The following is a 12255-nucleotide window of genomic DNA, read 5'->3' as shown; positions in this document are numbered from 1 at the left end:
TGTATAAAATTTATATATTATAATGAATATTTTAGAAATCAAATATTAAGTTAAAATATTCAAACCTTAACAGTTAGATAGCAATAATCATTCTTATTTTTCATACTGAAATATTACTTTTTACATTGTTACCTGATTTTTCTGATTAGTATAAAACATGCAGATAAATGTGTAATATTTATATTTTTCAATGAATATGTCAGAAATAAAATATCAAGTGAAATTATTGAAACCATGACCATTAAATATAGAAAATCATTCTTATATTCCATAATTAACTTATTTATACAACTTTAGCTGCTAATATATTAACACAATAAAACATGCAATTAAATGATTATTTTGATAAATGTATAAAATTTATATATTATAATGAATATTTTAGAAATCAAATATTAAGTTAAAATATTCAAACCTTAACAGTTAGATATCGATTATCATTCTTATTTTCCATAATTAACTATTACTTTTTACATTGTTACCTGATTTTTCTGATTACTATAAAACATGGAGATAAATATGTAATATTTATATTTTTAAATGATTATTAGAGAAATTAAGTTAAATTATTGAAACCTTGACCACTAGATAGAGAAAATCATTCTTATTTAACATTATTAACTGTTAATTATTCATCTTTACCTGCTAATTTATTAACACAATAAAACATGCAATTAAATGATTAATTTGAGAAATGTATAAAATTTATATATTTAAATGAAATTATTATAATAAATTATTCAGTTAATATATTAAATCTTGCCAGTTAAGTATACATAAACAATATAAATTGCTGTTATTAACTAATATTTTTTATTTTATAATATATGATAATAGTTAAAAGATACAATATCTGTATTTACCAAAAGTACATAAAAAAAAATACATGAGATAATTATTAGCCCTTTTTATCTAAACAATGATTATCATAAATTCATTCTACAATATGCTTTTTACCCTAAAAATAGTCTTATTTAAATTCTAAAATACTATAAGTGTTCCACACAAATTTTTTGAAAAAAAAATAAATACTGAGCCTTAACCAGTCTATAAATATCTAACTAGTTTTGTATGAAGATAAAATCTTGAAGTATATAGAATATAGATGAAGATAAATAATTGAAAACTTTTTATCTAGATATCTACTGAAAAATTATTTATTTTTTTTTGTAAACTATTCTATTATACTAGTGTTGAATTGTAGGTACCTATTGAACATGGAAAAGAAAATATCTAGATTTAAAAGCGGTTGTTGCATAGTTAATAAACTTTATTTTTTTTAAAAATTTAGTATTTGATAATTTTGATTAAACCATTTTTTATGGTTTATTTACAATAATCAAAAAAGTTAATTCAGAGTGCATGGTAAGTAGTATATCCTGTTAAAATTAAGCAAACACAATAAGTACACTGGTAACTGATAGTATAGTTAAATTCTATTAAGCTTATTTACATATCAACAAGTAAGATTTTTTCAAATCAACATGTGCAATACAATGAATACAATATCTAGTGAAATAATAATAATGTATATGTATTAATTGAATATTTTCCAATGATAAAATTTATTCTACACAATATATTTTATGAGTTGTAACTTGGATTCCAATCAATTAAATTTGCTAAAATTAAACATTTTAATATTCTTTGTTGATTTTTATTATTTAATAATAATTTTAAAGTTTGGTTTATTCAACATAGCATTTATATAGGAAAATTCTTATAATTCAATCTTATATTTTCCGAAAATGAAGAAAGCAATGTTGGTGTCTGTAAGAGACACCTTATCAATTTTAATTTTATATTTTTTAAAATAACTTATATTATCTCTAAGAAAAATTGAACGTTTTGCAAAGTTAAGTAGACCATATATTTGTAGTGCCTTATACTAAAAAAATATTAATATTTTATCTGATTTTAAAAAATATATATACATATACATAAATGAATAACTATGATTAAACGTTCAATGAGGTTGCAGTTGTCAGCATACATTGTTATTTATTTTATTATCTTGACGACAGAAATCCGTGCATGAATATAGTTAGGTCTTAGGTAGGTACACGGTACACCACAAAAATATATTAAATATACGTTCTATATACAACTTAATTATTGTTATAGAAATTGTAATAATATGTTCATTGGCGCCTATACAGAATATTAACAAAAACGTCGTCTCTGCGACGCCACTGCAGACTTCGTCAAAATATGTCCCATAATACATCGGTCAAATGACACCCTGCTAAAGTGGTAGATTTTCGAACACACGAAGTAATAATGCGACAAATTGTCCATAATATGTATAAATGTGTATATATAATACCATTAATACCTATATCCGGCAGTTCGCTTGACTTTTTTTCTTAAATTTATATATTATTTACACGCGTAGAAAAAATACACTGTTTTATTTTACAGAATCAATACAGATAATATTATATCCTGGACGTGTATTAAACACGCTATCGGTTTTTAGTTTAATTTAAAATCATATAAACTGTTAATCACGGAATAGAAACATAAAAACGTATAGGCGCGGATATAAGCGAGGCCATGGGAGCGATACCCCCCCCCCAAATCACGAAATATAAATCAATTTACTTAATTAATATGTCAAACGATCAAAACAATTAAATTTTTTTATACTTTAGGATCTTAAATTTAGTTTTTATTCACATTAAATAATAATAAATACATTGTTTAGCGGATAGTTTTATATATAATTCTGTAATTTCCAATTGTGCCGACTGACGACTGACGCTACGGATGCCGAACGAAGTATCAGATTTTTTTCATAAGTATGTGCTTAAGAAGATGGTGTGATTTAAAATTAAATATATCTTGTTGTTGAATACATATTATAAATTATAATTTAGTAAAATTATTGAGTTCTCGACTCACGTTGTATTGCCGCGCAAACCAATTTTTTTCATTATTATTTACATACGAAAAGTATGTCTTAGAAACTTGAAATTTTCATCAGTAGTTGAAAAAATAAATTATAATTTAAATACTTATAGGTGATAATATTAATATATATCCTAGACCAACAAATCATCTTCGATCAGAATCGTTTTTCGTATACAATGATACCTGTCGTTGCATTCAAATTTAACACATCCATTATAGTGACCTACTTTCCATCTCTACTATACAGCAGATCGATACCCACACTTGCCCACCCTTTTTTCTTATAATTTTTTTAAAGGAATATATGGGGTGATTCTTTTATCATAAAACATTCATTATTTCAAAAAGTATTAATGTTTTTGAAAATATTTTTTTACATAGTTTCAAGTTGTTAAAAAAATAACGTTTTTATTAAAAATTTATATTTTTAAATATTTTTTATTCTTATAATTGTTTAAGTTTTTACTTTTTTGAATGAAAACATAGTTTTAATTTTATATTACAAAGCAGAATAATTTTCTGAGTATTTTGATACATAAAAATCGAATTTAGGGCGATCTCCGCGCATCAAAACTTTAAATACGAATAACTCATAAACTACTCGCCCTAAATTCGATTTTTATATATCAAAGTACTCAGTAAATTATTTTGCTTTGGAATATGAAAATAAAAACCTATGTTGTTATTCAAAAAAATAAAAAATGTTTAAAAATATAATTTTTTAATAAATACTATTTTTTAACAACTTGAAACTACGTAAAAAATATTTTCAAAGACATGAATACTTTTTGGAATAATGAGTGTTTTATGATAAAATAATCACCATGGATTATTTTCAATAAATTTTTAATCTTATTAAAACAAGTTTGATAAACAAAAAAATTTGTCAGGTGTGGGGGGGTTCGAACCCACGCTCCCTTTCGGGAACCAGAGCTTAAATCTGGCGCCTTAGACCGCTCGGCCAACCTGACTATGTGTAGACCTTATAAATTGTTAATATTTAACCTTAAGAGGATGCTTTACCTGTATGTGTTGTCTCTATTTTATATACGCGTAACATGGTTGAAAACTGTTTTACGCGGGACAACTTTACTCCCTCGATTTTTTAATCAAAACAACCAAAATTATGAATCCCATTGAGAAGAACATTACCTGTGATGTAGCGTTTTAATTTTTTTGATAACATGAATGCATTAAGTCGAACTTAGTTTACAAAATGTATTGCACAAGTATAGGAAAAAAATCGAATTATTTTAAATAGTTTTCATTTTTAGAAACATCCTATTAGAATAAATGATTGGAAATATTTGATTTAGCATTACACATTCTTCTATTTCAATGACTTTTATTCTTATCTTACTTTTTACTACCTATTTAAATTTTCCATATAAATAACAGTATAAATATTTTTTTTTCCACTCGATTAAATAAAATCCACATTGTTATTCTCATTAGTATTATCTATTTTAATAAATAATTTCAGACTGATTCTCTCTTGTAAAATTTGATCTGTTCACTATTGAGGTTCATTATACAAAGTGCCTGTGAATATAAACTGTCTTAATTTAACTTAAGTATCTTTATTATTACTTTTTTGTTATTAATTTTACTCATATAAATAATCAAATATTTTATGCAGTTACCATTTTATTTATCAACTTAATGCAATTTTTATTTTTAACATTAACATTCTAAGACAAGTGATTTATTAACTGTGAATTTATTATCGAATAAAGAAAATACATGTATAAATGTACAATCTTGTAGAATTGTATTTCTAAATTTTTTTATTCTAGTGCTAGTATATACAATATTAGTTAAATTATTAGTTTTGAATTTAAATTCTAAATTCTGTTTTTATTAATGTTAAGATTACCTTGTACTATATTTTAAGCTATTTTTTGTTAATAACTAACGTCAAACTGTACATGTCTATGTAAAAATGGGTCTCGTTCGTAAAATAAATACAATAAAATATTATTATTCATATATTAACTTAAATCAACTGCACAAATTCTTTAAGCAAAACAAGCACTCATAAATTTATCCGTAATTTCTATGACTAATCTACGATAAATTATAATAACTAATTAGTGGTTTATTTCTTAATTTTTTACTTTTCAACAGGTACTTACAGCATTATAATATACATTTAGTATCCCATACCTACCAATTTAGCAGTTGTGTTTGGCATTACAATTTGATTTATTCGATTATTATTCCATACTATAGTCTATAGAATAATCTAAAATTATGAGCCATTATTTTTATTTCGCAGCTGCTTACGTATTTTAAATTTATGACTCCCAATGAATCCATGATATTATAAGAACTGTTAAGTATTGAAGTATTTGTATTTTATTCTCATAATTTATTACGTATTAATGTATTATCATTCATTATAAATACTATAGATTGCTCACTATTAGTGTTTTCGGTGGCGAGCGATTTGAACAGAGTCGTTACGCAGCGCTGCGGGCGTTTGGTTAATTGTGCGCACGCTAACGTTGTGATCGCTAATAGTCAAGCCTGTTCTCCTAAATGACTTACACAACTGTCGTCTGTCGTACACAGTATACATTGGTCGATTAAGAGCGCAGTATAAATGAATTACGGGGATTCGAATGATTCGACACCGACTGTTTCTGTTTTTGTCTAATATACGAGGAACATAGAAATTTAGACGTTTTTTTTGCCAAATGTATTAATTGATTAAGTTAATTGATAATACATTTTAAAACAGATTTAAATTTGTTTACTAATATTACTATAGTATGTATAATCATTGGTATTAAATTATCATACCAAAAACACTTCGTTATAAGTCAGTCAAAAAAAGCTAATTTAAAAAAATTATATTTAGTAATGATTAAATCTTAAAAAAATGTTATATAATATGGAAAAGTTAAATGTCGTTTTGAAGTATTACAAACACTCAACACCATATGTCTAAATTTGGTTTTTTAGAAGGGGAGACTAAAATTTATTACAAACATAAAGTAAACCCAGGGAGGACTTCCCCCCCCGCACCCCTAATTATAAATTTTAAAATTGTATTTTAGCATTTAGTATGCGGATAATTGGTCCCCGCGAAAAAAAGTCGTATGCGGACAATTGGTCCCCCGTCATAATTTTATACTCGGACAATTAATCCCCGGCTTAAAAGTTAAATACAAAATATTTTTTTATCATTAAACGTTCTTTAAAATGTTTTTTCAATAATACAATACTTTTAGACTAACCTTGCATTCAATTTTTAAGCTTTGAAGCAATATAAAATGTAAACAAATTATGTATTTTTAATAACAAAATCTGAAGCATTCAATAATAAATTTGAAAATATTGTTAGAATTAAACTTCTAAGTATTTATAATTTTATTGAATTGATACAAATAATTAACTTATTAAATAACTTTTCAAAAGATGATCTTTTGAATTATTTGTGTAGGCTTTCGAGATTTTCATAAATTGTAATTAATGTAATACTTAAATTATTTAATACAAAATTTTTTGTTTAACAAAACCTTACAAATTTTAATTTAATCATTAATAACATTTTCTTTATATTAATTTAACATTATATATTTATGTTCATCTGCAAATTTCATCTGATCGGAATAATTTTTCCAATTAGCGATAATTATAGACGCTATATACATCGAACGTCGTGTATACCATTTCTAGAAATCTATTTTGTTAAGGTCCTTACACACTAGGCGAATAGTTCGCACGCGGACGCGATTTAAAATTGCCTCGAATTTTATTCGATAGAACACAAAGCTTACATACTATGCAATTTTACGCGGTTAAAATTCGCGCCAAATCATCATTACCTCATAGTTAGTCATTCTGTATGGTCTTACTACCGTTCGTGCATTAAAGTTTTTTATTTATAAATATGATTTATCATTAAAAAATGGTTTTTTTGAGTCGTGTTCAGACTGTGTGCCTTGCTTATATATTATTATATATAACAGAAAAAACGAACAAATAGACGTTATTGAGTCCATCCCCTTAACTTGAAAAGGCCACGTGAAGGCCAATTTCAAGTAACATTTATGATGTTAAGATCTCATTCAGACGAGTTCAAAAACTACCGTATGTCAATTTCATCATTTGATGAACTGGTAAGTAAAATTATTATTATTATCACATGAATATGTATTAAAATGAAAATTGTTATTTTAAATCTTAGTTATCACGTGTTAAGCATAGATTGCAAAAAGAAAATACAATTCTACGCAATTCAATACCACCCGAGGAAAGATTGTCAGTGACATTAAGGTAAAATAATTAAACTTGCATAAATATTTTAAGCAGTACGTATACATAATTTTTTCTTAGGGGGGATCTGTAAAAGAAATTTTAATGTACAAAAAAATAATATTGTAAGATAAATTTTTATTCTGTCCTAAAAGGCCATGTGGGATTAATCCATAGATCTTCCATTGAATTGTTATGTACACAAAAGAAAAACTATAAATTAATTATTAAACAAAGCCACATTTGATTATATAATTATATTTATTAATTAATTTTAATTATGAAATAAAAATAAAATTACATAGCAGTCTTAACTCTTAAATACATTCTTTAAATATTCAAATCATACTTATACCTATTAAATAACTATTATTGAACAAAATACAAATAGGTGCTCACCCATGTAAAATAGTTTTAAATACAAAACAAAATTTCTAAAATAAAAGTAAGGATTTATGTTTAGCAGCCTTAGCTTAAATAATAATATTTAAAAAAATGTAGAAAACACTTAGAAAAAATAATTATGAAATAAATATAAAATGTACTGGTGTTTTAGAACACAAGTGTAGATAAATTGTCTAAAATATAATAAGTAAAATAATATATAAATATTAAAAAAAAAATAGGTTCTAATAAATTTAAATATTAGTATAATTAAAACCGTTTGAATACCATGATGACTGATATGTAGATTGCATTGCAGGATTAGTAATAGGATATATTGCAGGTTCCGATAATGACCGCGAATACGAGTTGGTTTGGTATAACTGGCGATGTATTGCTGTATTATCTTGAGGAAGGTTTTTTACTCTTTGTATAGTGTTTATTAGCTCAACGTGGAGTATTGGCTTTTTGTCTCCACCGACAGATTTCATTTGGGGCAAGAGCGACAATAAAAATAATTTATCTGTGTCGGATTCTTCTTCATTTTGGCTGTTTAAAGATTTCAACAATTCTTCTTCAAAATTAATATAATTTTTTTTTTTTACGTTTTTTTATGGTTTTTAAATTTGTAAGTGCTTCATCGGAAGAAGCACGCATAGAATTTTAATATGCATCAACGAAATCCCCTTCCACCGTTTCATCATGTTCCTTATTATTGCCTTGTTCGTCCTTTGTTTCTTCCTCATCATCACTGTAATTTCCCTTTGTTCTAAAATGCATAATTTATTATAAATTAGTATATCCCAATATATATTCAAGGATAATTTAAGTACTTAATAGTACTAATATTTACCTTCTATTTTCCATAGTTGGTCGCAAAAACTCTAAAATTTCTGAGTATACGTATTTTTTTTTTTTATTAACTGCTTCGCCTGATTTTGTCACACATTTTTTTTTTATACGTATCCCTCAAATTTTTCCATTTCTTCTGCAGTTCAATAACTTTAAAAGTTTTAAATACATGGATAAAATTAAAAATATATCTAAAACAAATGTTTTATTATAATAGGTACGCCAACAATTAAAATACAATATCAAAAAAGGTTATTTATTATTTAAAATATCTAAAAAGTTTATGAATTATATAACTTATCTTATGTAATAATATTAAAAATATGATCAACATTTTATTTTAATGCACAGAAATATTTTAAACGATTCCGCGTAAAAATGATATTTTAGTTCTATTGTCATACTTTTGAACAATTTTTACGTTAGATTAATATATTTTGATGATGATCTATTAAAATATTATTTATTTTCTTTAAATTTTTATTTACATCTTATTGTCCCCACGTCCAAACGGCCAACGTCCGTGGGTCCCTATTCGAATAAAATTATAATAAATTATGTAATTTCTTAATGTGTAATAAATAATAATAAAATAAAATAATAATTCATAAATAATAAATTATTTATTACTTTAATAATAAATGTATAATGTATAATATGGTGTTTAAAACAAAAAAAAAAACACGTACAACTAAAAAAAATTAATTTAATACATTTTTTTAAATTTATACCTATAGCTTTAATTTTACCAATTTCGGGATGAGAATACAAGTTACAAAATACTCGAGTTAAACAATTTTAAGTCATACGAATTTATAATTCATATTATAGTTTAATTTAACGTCCCGCAAACACAATTGAAAAATATTTACAGGATAATGAGTGATTAAGTCTATACCCTGTTTCCGCGGACAAGCGGCTTATGATGACGAATGTTATAAATTACAATAATTTTATGGTTTTTTTTTTATTTATACTATAAAATATTTAAATAATAAATAGTTTTATGTATATGTATAGTATTTATAATTTTCCTTTTTTTAAATTTAGATACTTGGCTACTGGAACAAATTTTTCGTCATTGCATTTCGACTTTTTGATGCGTGTGTCGACTATAGCCAAAGTCATTCATGAAACGTGTGCAGTGTTATGGGACGAGTTACAATCCACTGAAATGACACCATCTTCAGAAGAAAATTGGTTGGAGCGGTCCATGGTAAACATATCAGATTGCAATGTCCAAAAAACAGAGGTACTCAGTACTACAATTATAAACATTTTTTTTCTTTGGTTATACTCGGGGTTTGGGATTCCAATTATTGTTTTACTGTAATTGATGTGGGTTCTTTTGGGAAAGAGATAAAATGCAATATTCTTAAACAAAGCCCTTTTTGAAAAAAATATATTCCGACAAAATAAACTACCCTAAAGATAGATGTCTACCTGGAGATGAAGATGGTGTCTTTCAGCCATTTGTACTCGTTGCAGATGAAGCGTTTGCGTTAAGTAAGCGTTTATTAAGACCTTTTCTTGGTAGAAGTTTGAACGACAATAGAAGAATATTTAATTATCGCCTTTCTAGAGCTAAGCAAAACATAGAGTGTTCTTTTGGAATTTTGTCCAACAAATGGAGAGTTTTCCATTCTACTTTATTAGTAACACCAGATGTTGCTGTGTCTATAACTAAGGCAGCATGCGTATTGCATAATTTTGTACGTCGTAGGGATGGTTCTAATATTGAGGATACGATTAATTGTGAAATGGATGATATATCGAACAAAATTGATGTTGGAAATGCATCTTCAAATGCTAAAGATATATGACAGAATTTCGTAAAATACTTTAATGACCCAAAATACGTTTTAAGCTGGCAAAATAAAGTTCTAGTTTGAATACACATTTATTTTACTTATATAACCTATACTTATTTTTTTAACCTTTAATATTATACGGAGTTGTATTGTATTCATAATTTTCAACTTCAGTGTTTTTTTTTTATTATTATTAACTATTATTTTTTCTACAAATATATTATTCTAATTTCATTAACTTTATGTTTACTATGTTCTAAACAGTATAAATTCCTTATATAATATAGAGTTGGAGAGCGGTAATAATGGTAGATAACTTAAATTATTAATGTTGTACTGTTATTTTATAATTTTTATATTTTTATTTTATAATTATACCTAATTAGATTCATTATAATATGTACTTATATTATGTGTATTTTTATTATAATTTTAATAAATATTATTACAATTTTTTCAATATATACATCAATAATACAACACAAATATTTATTGTTGTTTTTTAATTGTTCATGCAACATAATTTTAAAACTATTAAAACTATTAAGCCGCGCGTCTTGCGAAGATTACTTTTTTTTTCATATTTTGTCAAGAGCGATTTCCTCGGTTTTTTAATTTATATAGTACCCACTATAATATTAGAATAGTATTCAAGTATAAAACAAGTAGGTACCTACCTATAAATAAACTTTTATTTGAATACTTTACAAATCTGTGATGCTTATAACTTATAAGTAATAATAGAGTAAATATAATGAATAAATCTATGTTAACCTAAATACTTACTTTTTTCTCGGTTGCTTCAAGTTTGTCAAAATCATTTAGAGTAGCCTTTGCAATCTTTAACCAGCTCTTTTGTTTTTCAATTTTGTCGTGGTACTCTTTTGGTTCTAAGTATGATATGTAGATCACACAATATATTAATTTAAATAAAACAATCTAATTATTTAAATAATCATTTTTTAGATTCAAATTGGAGGGTGAATGTTTTTGTAGAAAAAACTATACTACTTCAAACCACAAAAAAATATATACCTAGATAGTAAAATCAAAAAACACCTTTGAGTGTTAAAAAATACTCACCTAAATTCCAGATTGAGTTTTTTTGAGACATCTCAATAATAAAAGATTCTAGATCAAAACTAGCTGAACTCATATTGAAAAACAATTTTAAATTATGAAAATTTATACTTCAGACGATTAGACGTATGATGTATGTGACGTACTTACCACCAGGAATGATCTATCAATAACTGACCACTAAAATGTCAAATATTAATATTTTGATATTTAAAATAAAATATTCGCGGAAACGCGCGCGAACAATCGCCCAGTGTGAATAGACCCAGTCAAAACAACGTATTTAATTCTAGCCGTTTTGGGCGAATGTTCACCAAAAATTAAACATGCGCGATCGATTGCGGATTTTATCCGCTTGCTTTACATAGTGTGAATGGTCTAATTTAATACGAGCTGTTTAATTTTAAGCGAACGTTCGCGGCGATTTAAAATCACGTCCGTGCGCGAACTATTCGCTTAGTGTGTAAGGACCTTTATTGTGTATACATTACCTGTTATCATTGTCGTTATAAAAATAAATATTAACAGTAGCTCAATCATTCTAATGTTATTATATATTTATAAATTATAATACAAAATTCATGCATGAACATTAAACGTTCATATAACACAAACCTCGGATATACTGTTAAGGAATTAAATAGGCAGTACATTTTATAATTTTTATTAATAAAAAACCTAAAATTTATTAAAAAACTTGATAAAATTATGAGGGCTACACACATTTTTAGAGTGACTAAGCCCCCCAATTTACGCCTATGAAAATAAAACATAAGATCAATTGTAAATTTAAACACTTAACCTAATGTAGTGTTTTTGGTGTGTATCAAATTTTTTTCATAAAATATTCAGTTTTTATTTGACTGTTAATCCTGAAAATGAATTTTAATCATTTTAATATATTCGTCGTCGCAGCAACGAGAGCAGTAGAATTGATAAGCGGCGGATCGAA

At 25.5% G+C, this 12255-nt stretch overlaps 1 non-coding gene and 2 pseudogenes across 1 annotated transcript; 1 reads left to right on the top strand and 2 right to left on the bottom strand.

The window, feature by feature from the left end:
* Positions 1-1748: 1748 nt before the first annotated feature.
* On the top strand, positions 1749-7201 carry LOC113559654 (annotated as a pseudogene).
* Positions 3798-3884, bottom strand: Trnal-uaa. The gene has a single exon. It is a non-coding gene; the product is annotated as a tRNA-Leu (tRNA).
* A 613-nt stretch (positions 7202-7814) lies between the features above and the next one.
* Positions 7815-11379, bottom strand: LOC113559653 (annotated as a pseudogene).
* Between the last annotated feature and the right edge of the window lie 876 nt (positions 11380-12255).

Source organism: Rhopalosiphum maidis, chromosome 4 (genome assembly GCF_003676215.2).
Source record: "Rhopalosiphum maidis isolate BTI-1 chromosome 4, ASM367621v3, whole genome shotgun sequence".
NCBI lineage: Eukaryota > Metazoa > Arthropoda > Insecta > Hemiptera > Aphididae > Rhopalosiphum > Rhopalosiphum maidis.
Note: the sequence above shows the minus strand (reverse complement) of the source record. Positions and strands in the feature narration are given on the sequence as shown.